This window comes from Oncorhynchus tshawytscha, linkage group LG12, assembly GCF_018296145.1.
Source record: "Oncorhynchus tshawytscha isolate Ot180627B linkage group LG12, Otsh_v2.0, whole genome shotgun sequence".
In the NCBI taxonomy this organism is placed as follows: domain Eukaryota; kingdom Metazoa; phylum Chordata; class Actinopteri; order Salmoniformes; family Salmonidae; genus Oncorhynchus; species Oncorhynchus tshawytscha.
The window spans coordinates 25,428,332-25,443,097 of record NC_056440.1 but is presented as its reverse complement, the minus strand read 5'-3'; positions in this window follow the sequence as shown (position 1 = coordinate 25,443,097).

Sequence of the window (14,766 nt, the reverse complement as noted above, 5' to 3'; positions counted from 1 at the left end):
ACGCTTACCACGCCTTGGTCTCCGCATTATAACATTTACAAAACAGCCTCCAATACCCTACTCAACAAATTGGATGCAGTCTATCACAGTGCAATCCGTTTTGTCACCAAAGCCCCATATACTACCCACCATTGCGACCTGTACGCTCTCGTTGGCTGGCCCTCGCTTCATACTCGTCGCCAAACCCACTGGCTCCATGTCATCTACAAGACCCTGCTAGGTAAAGTCCCCCCTTATCTCAGCTCGCTGGTCACCATAGCATCTCCCACCTGTAGCACACGCTCCAGCAGGTATATCTCTCTAGTCACCCCCAAAACCAATTCTTTCTTTGGCCGCCTCTCCTTCCAGTTCTCTGCTGCCAATGACTGGAACGAACTACAAAAATCTCTGAAACTGGAAACACTTATCTCCCTCACTAGCTTTAAGCATCAACTGTCAGAGCAGCTCACATATTACTGCACCTGTACATAGCCCACCTATAATTTAGCCCAAACAACTACCTCTTTCCCAACTGTATTTAATTTTTATTTATTTATTTATTTTGCTCCTTTGCACCCCATTATTTTTATTTCTACTTTGCACATTCTTCCATTGCAAAACTACCATTCCAGTGTTTTACTTGCTATATTGTATTTACTTTGCCACCATGGCCTTTTTTGCCTTTACCTCCCTTCTCACCTCATTTGCTCACATTGTATATAGACTTGTTTATACTGTATTATTGACTGTATGTTTGTTTTACTCCATGTGTAACTCTGTGTCGTTGTATCTGTCGAACTGCTTTGCTTTATCTTGGCCAGGTCGCAATTGTAAATGAGAACTTGTTCTCAACTTGCCTACCTGGTTAAATAAAGGTAAAATAAAAAATATAAAAAATAACGACCGTAACATTGGTATTGTGGAGTAAATACAATGTTGATCCATCCTCAGTTTTCTTCTATCCCAGCCATTAAATTCTGTAACTCTTTTAAAGTCACCATTGGCTTCATGGTGAAATCAATGAGGTTTCCTTCTTTTCCGGCAACTGAATTAGGAAGGACGCCTGTATCTTTGTAGTGACTGGGTGCATTGATACACCATCCAAAGTGTAATTAATAACTTCACCATGCTCAAATGGGTATTCAATGTATTTTTCTTTTTTTTACCCAACTACCAATAAGTGCCCTTCTTCGCGAGGCATTGGAAAACCTCCCAGGTCTTTGTGGTTTAATCTGTGATTGAAATTCACAGCTCAGCTGAGGGACCAAACAGATAATTGGATGTGTGGGGTACAAAGATGAGGTAGTCATTCAAAAATCATGTTAAACACTATTATTGCACATAGAGTGAGTCCATGCAACCGATTATGTGACTTGTTAAGCACATTTTTACTCCTGAACTTATTTAGGTTTGCCATATCTAAGGAGTTGAATACTTATTGACTCAATACATTTCAGCTTAAATTGTTTTATTAATTTGTATAAATGTTCCACTTTGACATTATGGGGTCTTGTGTTTCGGCCAGCGACAAAGCATCTCAATTTAATCCATTATACATTCAGGCTGTAAAACTATTTTTGTGGAAAAAGTCAAGAGGTGAGATTTCTTTCTGAAGGCACTGTATATAAACATTTGCTTTAGCATGACTGACAGTCCATGTCTCTGCAGGTGGGAGTTCTATCTGCCTCTACCTCTGTCTGGAAGCTCCCAGGTTGCTCATCCATATTGATATGCCACAACAATCAGACATATTTGGTAGACACTGGAGCTTGTTCAACATTGCAGCCAGGTCAAGACTGACTGATCTACAAATCACCTTGCATAATAAATACTCATTAGTAGATCAGCTACTCAGTCATAATTCACACACAGTGCATCCCAGCTTTGATCTGCTTGAACACACCCACAGACTGTGCTGTCCTGCATTGAGAGCAAATATTCCTTGATTAAATATTTTGCCAGAGGTCGGTGCTTATCACAGCAGAAAGTCTTCAATTAGTCACTGTGGACCTATAGACAGACAAAGGTGTGAATAATTGCTCAAATGAGGCAGAGAACTTTGACTGCTCTGTCTGACTCTCAGTTGGTTGCCACAGATAATGGTTGAAACTGTGCAAAGAGATATTTGTTTCAGGTCAAGTGGCCATCGTGCGCTCATCATGCAAGGGAGTCCCAGGTGTTCCATCAGCAGCTGTTCAAGAGGGTCCTTTAAATCAGAAATGAAGTAAATGAACTGATACATTACAACATGACACGGCTATTAGATTACCACAAAGCTATCCCACTCTACCACTGCATTTTCTCTCATAGTTGTCTTGTTTTTGCCACCTAGTGTGTTAGCAACTTTCTAGATGAGTTACACCTGTGAACGTTTGGCAATGCATTCTATATGTGTGTGTGTGGTGGCAGAATTTGGGGTTACACTTTCTATTGAAAGAACTGTTGTGTAACAACATGATTGTATTATTACCTCCCAATATATAAGGGACATGTAACCATTTCTTCCTAGAGTTGGTCCCTGTGAAATCAGAGCTGGATCTCCCCTGCAGCTGCTTGTATTAATGATTATTCTACACTGCTCAAAAAATAAAGGGAACACTTAAACAACACAATGTAACTCCAAGTCCATCACACTTCTGTGAAATCAAACTGTCCACTTAGGAAGCAACACTGATTGACAATAAATTTCACATGCTGTTGTGGAAATGGAATAGACAACAGGTGGAAATTATAGGCAATTAGCAAGACACCCCCAATAAAGGAGTGGTTCTGCAGGTGGTGACCACAGACCACTTCTCAGTTCCTATGCTTCCTGGCTGATGTTTTGGTCACTTTTGAATGCTGGTGGTAGCATGAGACGGAGTCTACAACCCACACAAGTGGCTCAGGTAGTGCAGCTCATCCAGGATGGCACATCAATGCGAGATGTGGCAAGAAGGTTTGCTGTGTCTGTCAGAGTAGTGTCCAGAGCATGGAGGCGCTACCAGGAGACAGGCCAGTACATCAGGAGACATGGAGGAGGCCGTAGGAGGGCAACAACCCAGCAGCAGGACTGCTACCTCTGCCTTTGTGCAAGGAGGAGCAGTAGGGGCACTGCCAGAGCCCTGCAAAATGACCTCCAGCAGGCCACAAATGTGCATGTGTCTGCTCAAACGGTCAGAAACAGACTCCATGAGGGTGGTATGAGGGCCCGACGTCCACAGGTGGGGGTTGTGCTTACAGCCCAACACCGTGCAGGACGTTTGGCATTTGCCAGCGAACACCAAGATTGGCAAATTCGCCACTAGCGCCCTGTGCTCTTCACAGATGAAAGCAGGTTCACACTGAGCACATGTGACAGACGTGACAGAGTCTGGAGACGCCGTGGAGAACGTTCTGCTGCCTGCAACATCCTCCAGCATGACCGGTTTGGCGGTGGGTCAGTCATGGTGTGGGCTGGCATTTCTTTGGGGGGCCGCACAGCCCTCCATGTGCTTGCCAGAGGTAGCCTGACTGCCATTAGGTATCGAGATGAGATCCTCAGACCCCTTGTGAGACCATATGCTGGTGTGGTTGGCCCTGGGTTCCTCCTAATGCAAGACAATGCTAGACCTCATGTGGCTGGAGTGTGTCAGCAGTTCCTGCAAGAGGAAGGCATTGATGCTATGGACTGGCCCGCCCGTTCCCTAGACATGAATCCAATTGAGCACATCTGGGACATCATGTCTCACTCCATCCACCAACGCCACGTTGCACCACAGACTGTCCAGGAGTTGGCGGATGCTTTTGTCCAGGTCTGGGAGGAGATCCCTCAGGAGACCATCCGCCACCTCATCAGGAGCATGCCCAGGCGTTGTAGGGAGGTCATACAGGCACGTGGAGGCCACACACACTACTGAGCCTCATTTAGACTTGTTTTAAGGACATTACATCAAAGTTGGATCAGCCTGTAGTGTGGTTTTCCACTTTAAAGTTTGAGTGTGACTCCAAATCCAGACCTCCATGGGTTGATAAATTTGATTTCCATTGATAATTTTTGTGTGATTTTGTTGTCAGCACATTCAACTATGTAAAGAAAAAAGTATTTATTAAGAATATTTCATTCATTCAGATCTAGGATGTGTTATTTTAGTGTTTCCTTTATTTTTTTGAGCAGTGTATTATAACATTAAATGGTCTCTTCCTTAATCCTTGGATCGAATTTTCCACAACATGTGGGAGTATGAGGCTCCCCCTTTCAAGATCTCACCCTCCAACAAGAGTACAGTAACTTATGTACTTGGGCAACTGTTCTGGTCATAGATGGGTTGCTATAGTGATATCATCACCCACATGGTTTTTCACACACACACACACACACACACACACACACACACACACACACACACACACACACACACACACACACAACATGCTCAGTCTATTCTACATTCCTCAATGTATTTGTAAGATAATGAATGCCCTTCAACACAGGAGGGAAAAATGCATATTGTTAAATGACAGTCGAGGTGACAGATTAACAAATGTTAAATAATTTAAAAGCTAAATCTGCATGTGGATTAGTTATGGCCACTCTTGAAGTATCATTCCATTACTCACACGGTGATGTTTTGCAGATGAGCAATTGAAAAATCTCTGAAGCCAGTGCTATCTTTAAATGGTCATTTCCATTGTGAAAAAGTATTTTCATATAAAAGTCTTCTGCATGACGTAAAGTAGAGATAAGCACACACCTCCGCACCTAGTCACAGGAGTCTAATACAGTTAGAGAGTAAAAAAAGAAATGATTGAGCCCACTCATTTTACTTCCACTGATCCTTTCAGTCAACTGTTATGGTGAAATGACGGTGTATGTAAATTACATTTTTCATTACATAAATCAAACAAAGTCTTCAGTGTTTAATCCACTGGTAGAAGTCACAACCACAAATGCTTCTTGGGGAAGATAAAATGAAGGTAGAATGTTCTCAAGAGATAACTACTTTGCCTCCAGTTCAACCACACACACACACACACACACACACACACACACACACACATACACACACACACACACACACACACACACACACACACACACACACACACAAACACACTGGTTTCCGGGCTTACATGAGAGGATGACTCATAAGGTAATGTGCTGTGTAGGAGTTTCAAACATGTGCCTCATTAAAGGTGAGATAGGTGACCCAGCTAGCACATTTGGTTCATTGGAAGTTGTGGGAACATATGTTTTTGGTTTAATATTTGTTTTGGGAACGAAGCCACATGTTTTCTGACCGGTAAAACTGAACGTTTTTTTAAACGTTCTGAGAACAGAAGTAAAAATGTTGCCTGTTCTGTGAATGTTTAGTTTTAGGTTGCAGGGAGGTACTGAGAACATTGAACTCTGGTTCCATTAAAGTTTTCTTGTCAGGTTTTATTAATTCTCTGAGAACAGAAATAATAGGTTATTTGTTTGTTTTTTAATAACGTCCTAAAAACTCACACAGAATGTTTCAATATGACTTTTATTAACACTGTCAACTTTTTTGAACTTGTGGAAAGTAATTTCCTTAGGCATTAATCATTGCAATACGTCTTTTTTATTGTGACATGGCATCAGTGAGATTCAAACCTATAATATTTTGTTTTCTATCCATGGAAATGGTCCGCTACGCCACCAGGATGGAGGACGCATGCTAGGATTTTTTACAGATACAAAGCTGTTAATTTTAGTCTATTTTAGTCAAGACCCCATTTCAAAGGAAACAAGCACTCATTAAGATCAGGTGTGGCCAATTAATGGGTGTGGCCAACACATCTGAACAGACTTAACAAGATAGAGGATAGAGAGAGTTTTGTTGGTTCTGAGAACGAAATGTATATGTTTTTAAATAACATTCTTGGAATGTTCTCCTAATGTTACATTGTGGTTTTTATGGAAAGTTTTTTAAATAACATTCTTAGAATATTTTTTTTACCTTTATTTAACTAGGCAAGTCAGTTAAGAACAAATTCTTATTTTCAATGACAGCCTAGGAACAGTGGGTTAACTGCCTGTTCAGGGGCAGAACAACAGATTTGTACCTTATCATCTTGGGGATTTGAACTTGCAACCTTCTGGTTACTAGTCCAACACTCTAACCACTAGGCTACCCTGCCGAATATTCTCTGAACGCTAAAGTTTTCTTGTGGTACGTAAAGTTTTCTTAACGTTCTTCGAACATAACTTTAAATAGAACCATGACAAAACCTGTAGAAAACGTTATGCTGAAATACTGAAATTCCCTCAGATGAACATTGTTTCTTAACTTTCTCTGAACTATTTGAGAACATTCCCAATGTCCAACAAGTGTTAGAATGCTCCTAGAATATTACCAACATTTAAATGAAATATAACCATGTTTGAACTTTTAAGAAACGTTCGTTAAAGTAAGAAAATATCAAAAAATTAATGTTTTTTTTGTCAAGTTCCTTAAATGTGCTGAGATAGTTGCTTGGCTTTGGAACAAGCTTTCACCATTCCCAGAAAGTTGTGGTAAGGTTGTACGCAAAATATATGTTTTTTAGAACATTATGTGCTAGCTGTGGAGAGGGCTCTGTTAAGATCCTGCTGTGCTGTGCTGCATGGCACAGTGTGGGGGAGAGACAGCAAGTACTGCTAACACCCAATGCCTTGACAATAGCATGGAGACCAGCCTGCCAGCCATAGCTTCACCATGTGCAGACTGAGGAAAAGACCCTACAGAGATTTGTGTTCTAACTCAAAATGAGAATGTTACGGTAATGATGCTAAAAAGCCTACTAGTGTGAACTTGTGAACTCTACAAATGGATGAGGACTTTGATTCAGCAGTACCTGAGAGATCCATCAAAAATGAGCTCCTGTGATTCTGAGCTCCAGATGATTTCAGAGGGTTTCTCTTGACCACAAATTAAGTGGCTCAAAACAAAACTGTAAAGGCTTTTATTTATTCTCCAGTACCTAATATGATCAGAGGCTTAAATGCTCACTGGCCTTCAAAGCCCTGTTCTGTAATATTGGCAGACAGTGAGCTGTGTTGAAATTGTCTAGCCTCCAGGAACACTGCATTAAAGCCTTGTACCTGCCTGGAGGCGTCTGAGTTCAGCTGTTTCCTGTTCCTTCCAGAGGCAACGTGACAGGAGACACAGAGGAGAGGGACAGGACACAATGTTCCTGAAGTCCCCTCTGGATACTAATGGGGACTGAAGTGACTGAGGTTAACGCTAATGCTCAAGCACTATTTTTTGAAATGGGATCATTATGGTCACATAGAGGCGCTTGATAAATCTTTAGAGGGTGTTTCGAGGATTTCAATAGTACATTTAAAGAGTTGTTGTCTGTTCAGTGTGACATGTTTTTAATGAGATGAATACAAACTGCCTGATTATATCTGTAATATCACAATTTTACCTTTCTGCCCATTAGTGCAGCAGCAGCACTATAATAATGATTTATTTATTTTATATAGCGGTTTTCATTACAAGTAGAATCTCAAAGAAAGCTTATGTAATTTTTTATGTAGGGACCTGGCAGTTCTTGTGTGTTGGTCTTCCAAAACTTCAGCTGAAAGGCAGTTGGGAAAAGTCCAGTCGTGGCCAAAAGTTTTGAGAATGACACAAATATACATTTTCACGAAGTCTGCTGCCTCAGTTTGTATGAAGGCAATTTGCATATACTCTAGAATGTTATGAAGAGTGATCAGATAAATTGCAATTAATTGCAAAGTCCCTCTTTGCCATGCAAATTAACAGAATCCCCAAAAAACATTTCCACTGCATTTCAGCCCTGCCACAAAAAGACCAGCTGACATCATGTCAGTGATTCTCTCATTAACACAGGTGTGTTGACGAGCACAAGGCTGGATATCACTCTATCATACTGATTGTTTTTAAATTTTATAATATGTTTATTATTTTCCAATAAAAAATGTAATAAAAAAAGACAGCAATAACAAACAATGGCATTCATTGTACTGTTGAATGGGATGGAAAACAAAACTTAACTCACACATACACAAAATAAAACAACATCCTATTAGGTGGTACATGTATAAGAAGACGGCTTATAGTCATTACAAGCAGTGTAGTTAAGCCAAAAATAAATATTGAGTGGAGTACAGCACAGAGTAGCAGCAGATCATCAACCCAGTTATGAAGCGGGACTAGACCATTTATCCAGTATCGGCTGCCATATTTTGTAAAACACTGGACTTCTATTGGAAGTATTGTATCGAATCTTTTACATATGTATTACATTCCCTAAATCCCGTAACCACATTTCAAAGGTAGGTACAGTCTCCAATTTCCAAAATTGCAATATGAGCCTTTTGGCTAATAGAGTACAAAGAGAGACAGCTTTCCCTTCGTGGTTATTTCCATCAACTGTACCAAACAGAGCGATCAATGGGTCTGGGGCTAGAACTCTATCGAAGGCTTTAGATAAGTCATCAAAAATGAGAGCCCAGTAAGCATGTAACTTAGGGCATGTCCAAAATAAGTGGGTCAACGTCCCCTCATCCTGCCACCTCTCACACAGTGGTGAGGTGTCCGGGAATATTTTATGCAGTTTTACTTTTGAGTAATGTAACCTGTGTATCACCTTAAACTGTACAAGGTTGTGTCTGGCATTCACTGAACTGTGGTTTATATTCCTGAGAGCTTCTACCCAGTCCTCATCTGAGATTTCTGAACCAAGTTCTTGTTCTCAAGCCCTTTTAATAGTGTCTGTGGATGCATATTTGTGGGCCTGTAGCACATCATACAGTCTAGATACTGACCCTTTTGAATGGGGTTTGACAAGGAACAAGCTATCTAATGTAGGACTATTTGGCTTCATGCCACACTGTGGGATATGTGTCCTGATTTGGAGGTATCTGAAAACTATCATGCTGATTGAGTTCGAATAACAGACTGGAAGCATCAAAAGGAGGGTGGTGCATGGAATCATTGTTCTTCCTCTGTCAATCATGGTTACCTGCAAGAAAACATGTGCCGTCATCATTGCTTTGCACAAAAAGGGCTTCACAGGCAAGGGTATTGCTGCCAGTAAGATTGCACCTAAATCAACCATTTATCGGATCATCAAGAACTTCAAGGAGAGCGGTTCAATTGCTGTGAAGAAGGCTTCAGGGCGCTCAAGAAAGTCCAGCAAGCGCCAGAACCGTCTCCTAAAGTTGATTCAGCTGCGGGATCGGGGCACCATCAGTACAGAGCTTGCTCAGGAATCGCAGCAGGCAGGTGTGAGTGCATCTGCACGGACAGTGAGGCGAAGACTTTTGGAGGATCGCCTGGTGTCAAGAAGGGCAGCAAAGAAGCCACTTCTCTCCAGGAAAAACATCAGGGACAGACTGATATTCTGCTAAAGGTACAGGGATTGGACTGCTGAGGACTGGGGTAAGTCATTTTCTCTGATGAATCCCCTTTCCGATTGTTTGGGGCATCCGGAAAAAAGTTTGTCCGGAGAAGACCAGGTGAGCGCTACCATCAGTTCTGTGTCATGCCAACAATAAAGCATCTTGAGACCATTCATGTGTGGGATTGCTTCTCAGCCAAGGGAGTGGGCTCCCTCACAATTTTGCCTAAGAACACAGCCATGAATAAAGAATGGTACCAATACATCCTCTGAGAGCAACTTCTGCCAACCATCCAGGAACAGTTTGGTGACGAACAATGCCTTTTCCAGCATGATGGAGCACCTTGCCATAAGGTAAAAGTGATAACTAAGTAGCTCGGGGAACAAAACATAGATATTTTGGGTCCATGGCCATGAAACTCCCCAGATCTTAATCCCATTGAGAACTTGTGGTCAATCCTCAAGAGGCGGGCGGACAAACAAAAATCCACAAATTCTGACAAACTCCAAGCATTGATTATGCAAGAATGGGCTGCCATCAGTCAGGATGTGGCCCAGAAGTTAATTGACAGCATGCCAGGGCGGATTGCAGAGGTCTTGAAAAAGAAGGGTCAACACTGCAAATATTGACTCTTTGCATCAACTTCATGTAATTGTCAATAAAAGTCTTTGACACTTATTAAATTCTTGTAATTATACTTCAGTATTCCATAGTAACACCTGACAAAAATATCTAAAGACACTGAAGCAGCAAACTTTGTGGAAATTAATATTTGTGTCATTCTCAAAACCTTTGGCCACGACTGTAGTATCTTGAGCAGAGGGATTAGTCCTTCAAAGACATTAATAGAATATGTGTCACCACCAATCTGGTGTAAGTGAAAGTTAATGCAGCAATTATCAAAGATTCCCATCTCTACAAAGCGCTTTAAACTACAGATACCTCTCTCTCTCTCTCTCTCTGAACATATTTTAGTTCTGGTGATTGTTATCATGGTATCTAATGGCTGAGTTGATCAGCAAACTGTTCACCTGCCACAAACCTACTGAATTCACATTTAGGCAACATAAATATCCCAGGTCATAGCCATGGTTGGTCATGTTGAGGAGTTTGACGTGGAGACATGTTAAGAACATCTGAAGGTACCACTTAATGTGATGTCTCTCAGTCCTCCAGAGTGGTGCAGAGGATTAAGGTGCTGCATCGCAGTGCTATAGGCTTCACAACAGACCTGGGTTCGATCCCGGGCTGTGTTGCAGCCTGGTGTGACCAGGAGACCCATGAGGCAGTGCACAATTGGTCCAGTGTCGTCTGGGTTAAGGGAGGGTTTAGCTGGCTGGGATGTCCTTGTCCCATTGCGCTCTATCAACTCCTGTGGAGGGCTGGGTGCATGCATGCTGACATGGTCACCAGTTGGATGGTGTTTCCTCTGACACATTGGTGTGGCTGGCTTCTGGGTTAAGTGAGCAGTGTGTCAAGAAGCAGTGTGGCTTGGCTGGGTTGTGTTTCTTGACCTTTGCCTCACCTGACTCCGTACAGAAGTTGCAGTGATGGGACAAGACTGTAACCACCAACTGGATACCACGGGGAGTGAAAAGGGTCAAAATATATATATATATATATTGGTTAGTCCAATAACCCATTAGTCCATCCCTATGGAGACCCTTATGAATCGATTCTGTATGTCAAGGGTGCTTCACATTAACATATTAAATGCTCAAACATGTCTAGTATTCTGTGCTTTATGCAAGTGTAATGGAGCAGTCATCATGCAGCTGAGTTGGTGGTGATGGGTGCAGTGTGGGTGTTCAGAGGTGACGAAAATCTTTATTAAGACACAACGTGACTGGCCCTCATTTGCGCATTGTCCGTAAGATTCTATGTCAAATCAAAACATCTCACTTTTCCTGCCATATGTGCTTTCCAATCACGTCAGCTCATAGATGGTGTTGGATGTCGAGTGGTATGATGATGACTGTCATTTGACTCACAGATTTGGATGTGATTAATTATGCATAACCGAGTACAGTAAGTAATGCATCTGTGGAACATAGAATATCTGAACACTCCCTTTCAAATGGGCCCATGCTAACTAACTGGCCTGGGGCTATTCATTGTGCATGATACCATATCACTGGGCAGGTGGGCATTTATTGTCATTAATCCTGCCCTGGAGGCAACTCTGCAGAGTGGTCACTAGCTGGCACAGCCACAAAGTCATAACATCTGTTTTTAAACCTAACCCTAACCTTAAAAACGTCCTCCAGTGATTTTTTAAATGTTCCTGTTGAAAAGCAATATCTGAATTATAAATACAGTAGTACACACAGAAAAATGTTAGTGACCACTCTGCAGAGTTTCCTCCAGGGCAGGATTAATGACAATATGTTTTGAGCAAAATAGTGTTTTTCAGACACAACTGCAAACTTCAAGGAGTAGGGCATTGAAGGAGTTGATCTGATGTGGATTTGGGATGGCATCTGCCTCCCCTTGCTTCAGGAACATTAGAGGAGCAATAGAGAACAAAAGAGGTTGGCTCACCCCCACACATACACACTTTGTGCTATGTCATGACTTACCTTGACCACCTACTGAGATGTGCCTTTTGTTGAGTAAATCAGGTGTTAAATAAAGAAAATGAGACTAAGAAATTTAATTTGAATTAAAAACAGTTTCAGCCCCTGGTTCGACCGTGATCAGGCAGAGTTACTCCACCTCAAGAATTCCGTTTGGCGAAAGGCTCGGCACACGCATACTCAGGCTGACTGGCTCTCGTTCAGGTAAATAAGAAATAAGTGCACTCAGGCTATCCGGAAGGCCAAAGTTAGTTACTTTAAGGAGCAGTTCTCTCTCTGTGGGTCTAACTCCAAGAAGTTCTAGAAAGCGGTTAAAGACCTGGAGAATAAACCCTCCTCCTCACAGCTGCCCATGATGTGGCTGTTACTGACAAGGAATACATGGCTGAGCTCTTTAATCACCATTTAATTAAGTCAGGATTCCTATTTGACTCAGCCATGCCTCATTTCCCGTCCAACATTTCCTCATCTCCCACCCCTTCTAATGCAACTAGCCCAGATGCGCCACCCTCTTTTTCCCCCCCTGACCGCTACAAAGTTTCTTCCTTCAGGCAGTCACTGAGTCTGAGGTGCTAAAGTTAAACTTGACCCCCTAAAGTTAAACTTGACCCTCTAAAGTTAAACTTGACCCCCAAAAAACATATGGGTCAGATGGTTTAGATCCTTTCTTCTTTAAGGTTGCAGCCCCTATAATCACCAAGCCTATCTCTGACCTTTTTAACCTGTCTCTCCTCTTTGGGGAGGTTCCCATTGCTTGGAAGGCAGCCACGGTGCGTCCTTTATTTAAAGGGGAGATCAAGCTGATCATAACTGTAATAGGCCAATTTCAATTTTGCCCTGTTTATCAACATTTTTGGAAAAACTTGTCAATCAACTGACTGGCTTTCTTGATGTCTATAGTATTCTCTCTGGTATGCAATCTGGTTCCCGCTCAGGTTATGGATGTGTCACTGCAACCTTAAAGGTCCTAAATAATGTCACCATTGCCCTTTATTCTAAGCAATCTTGTGGGCCGACTAAGGAGTATTGGTGTCTCTGAAGGGTCTTTGGCCTGGTTTGCTAACTACCTCTCTCAAAGAGTGCAGTGTATAAAGTCAGAACTGCTGTCTCAGCCACTGCTGTCTCAGCCACTGCCTGTCACCAAGGGAGTGGCCCAAGGCTCGATCCTAGGCCCCACGCTCTTCTCAATTTACATCAACAACATAGCTCCGGCAGTAGGAAGATCTCACCCATTTACATGCAGATGATACAGTCTCATACTCAGCTGGCCCCTCCCCGGATTTTGTGTTAAACACTCTACAACAGATATTTTAGTGTACAACAAGCTTTCTCTGCCCTTAACCTTGTTCTGAACACCTCCAAAACAAAGGTTATGTGGTTTGGTAAGAAGAATGCCCCTCTCAACCACCATTGTGATTACTACCTCTGAGGGTTTAGAGCTTGAGGTAGTCACCTCAAACAAGTACTTGGGAGTATGGCTGGATGGTACACTGTCCTATCAAAGCTGCAGGATAAGGTTCAATCTAGACTTGGTTACCTACATCGTAATGGCTCCTCTTTCACCACAGCTGCCAAATTAACCCTTTTTCGGATGACCATCCGACCCATGCTGGATTGTGGAGACGTAATTTATTGATCGGCAAGTAAGGGTGCTCTCGAGCGGCTAGATGTTCTTTACCATTCGGCCATCAGATTTGCCACCAATGCTCCATATAGGACACATCACTGCACTCTATTCTCCTCTGTAAACCGGTCATCTCTGTTTTGCTGTCGCAAGACCCACTGGTTGATGCTTATTTATAAAACCCTATTAGGCCTCTCTCCCCCCTATCTGAGATACCTACTGCAGCCCTCATCCTCCACATACAGCATCCGTTCTGCCAGTCATATTCTGTTAAAGGTCCCCAAAGCACACATCCCTGGGTCGCCCCTCTTTTCAGTTTGCTGCAGATGGCAGCTGGAACGAGATGCAAAAAACACTCAAACTGCACAGTTTTATCTCTTCAATCAAAGACTCAATAATGGACACTCTTACTGACAGTTGTGGCTGCTTCACGTGATGTATTGTTGTCTCTACCTTCTTGCCTTTTTGCTGCTGTCTGTGCCCAATAATGCTTAATCCATCATGTTTTGTGCTGCTACCATGTTGTGCTGCTGCCATGTTGTGTTGCTGCCATGTTTTGCATCCCAGTATCTCTACTTGCACATCATCATCTGCAACTATATCACTCCAGTGTTAATGCTAAATAGTAATTATTTTTGCCACTATGGCCTGTTTATTGCCTTACCTCATTTGCACACACTGTATATAGATTTTTCTATTGTGTTATTGACTGTACATTTGTCTATCCCATGTGTAACTCTTTGTTGTTGTTCTTTGTCACACTGTTTTGCTTTGTCTTGGCCAGGTTGCAGTTGTAAATGAGAGCGTGTTCTCAACTGGCCTACCTGGTTAAATAAAGGTGAAATAAAATCAAACAAAAAATGTAATTAAATAAAAAATGTTGTCGTCATGTGGCGTTGCTACCATGCTGTGTTGTCATGTGTTGCTGCCATGCTATGTCGTCGTCTTAGGTCTCTCTTTATGTAGTCTTGTGGTGTCACTCTTGTCGTGATGTGTGTTTTGTCCTAAATTTGTATTTTTAATCGCAGCCCCCGTACCCACAGGAGGCCTTTTGCCTTAACTGACTTGTCTAGTTAAATAAAGATTAAATAAAAATGTTTACAAAAAAAATAAATGAGGTGAAAAGGAGACTGGCGTGTTTACGGTATGGACAATTTTCACTTAGCAGCTGGCCCATCTAGCGGAATTTGCTCAGTTCTGCTTCCAGGCACGATTGATGACAATAAACAGCAAGCTGTTGGTCCCACAGC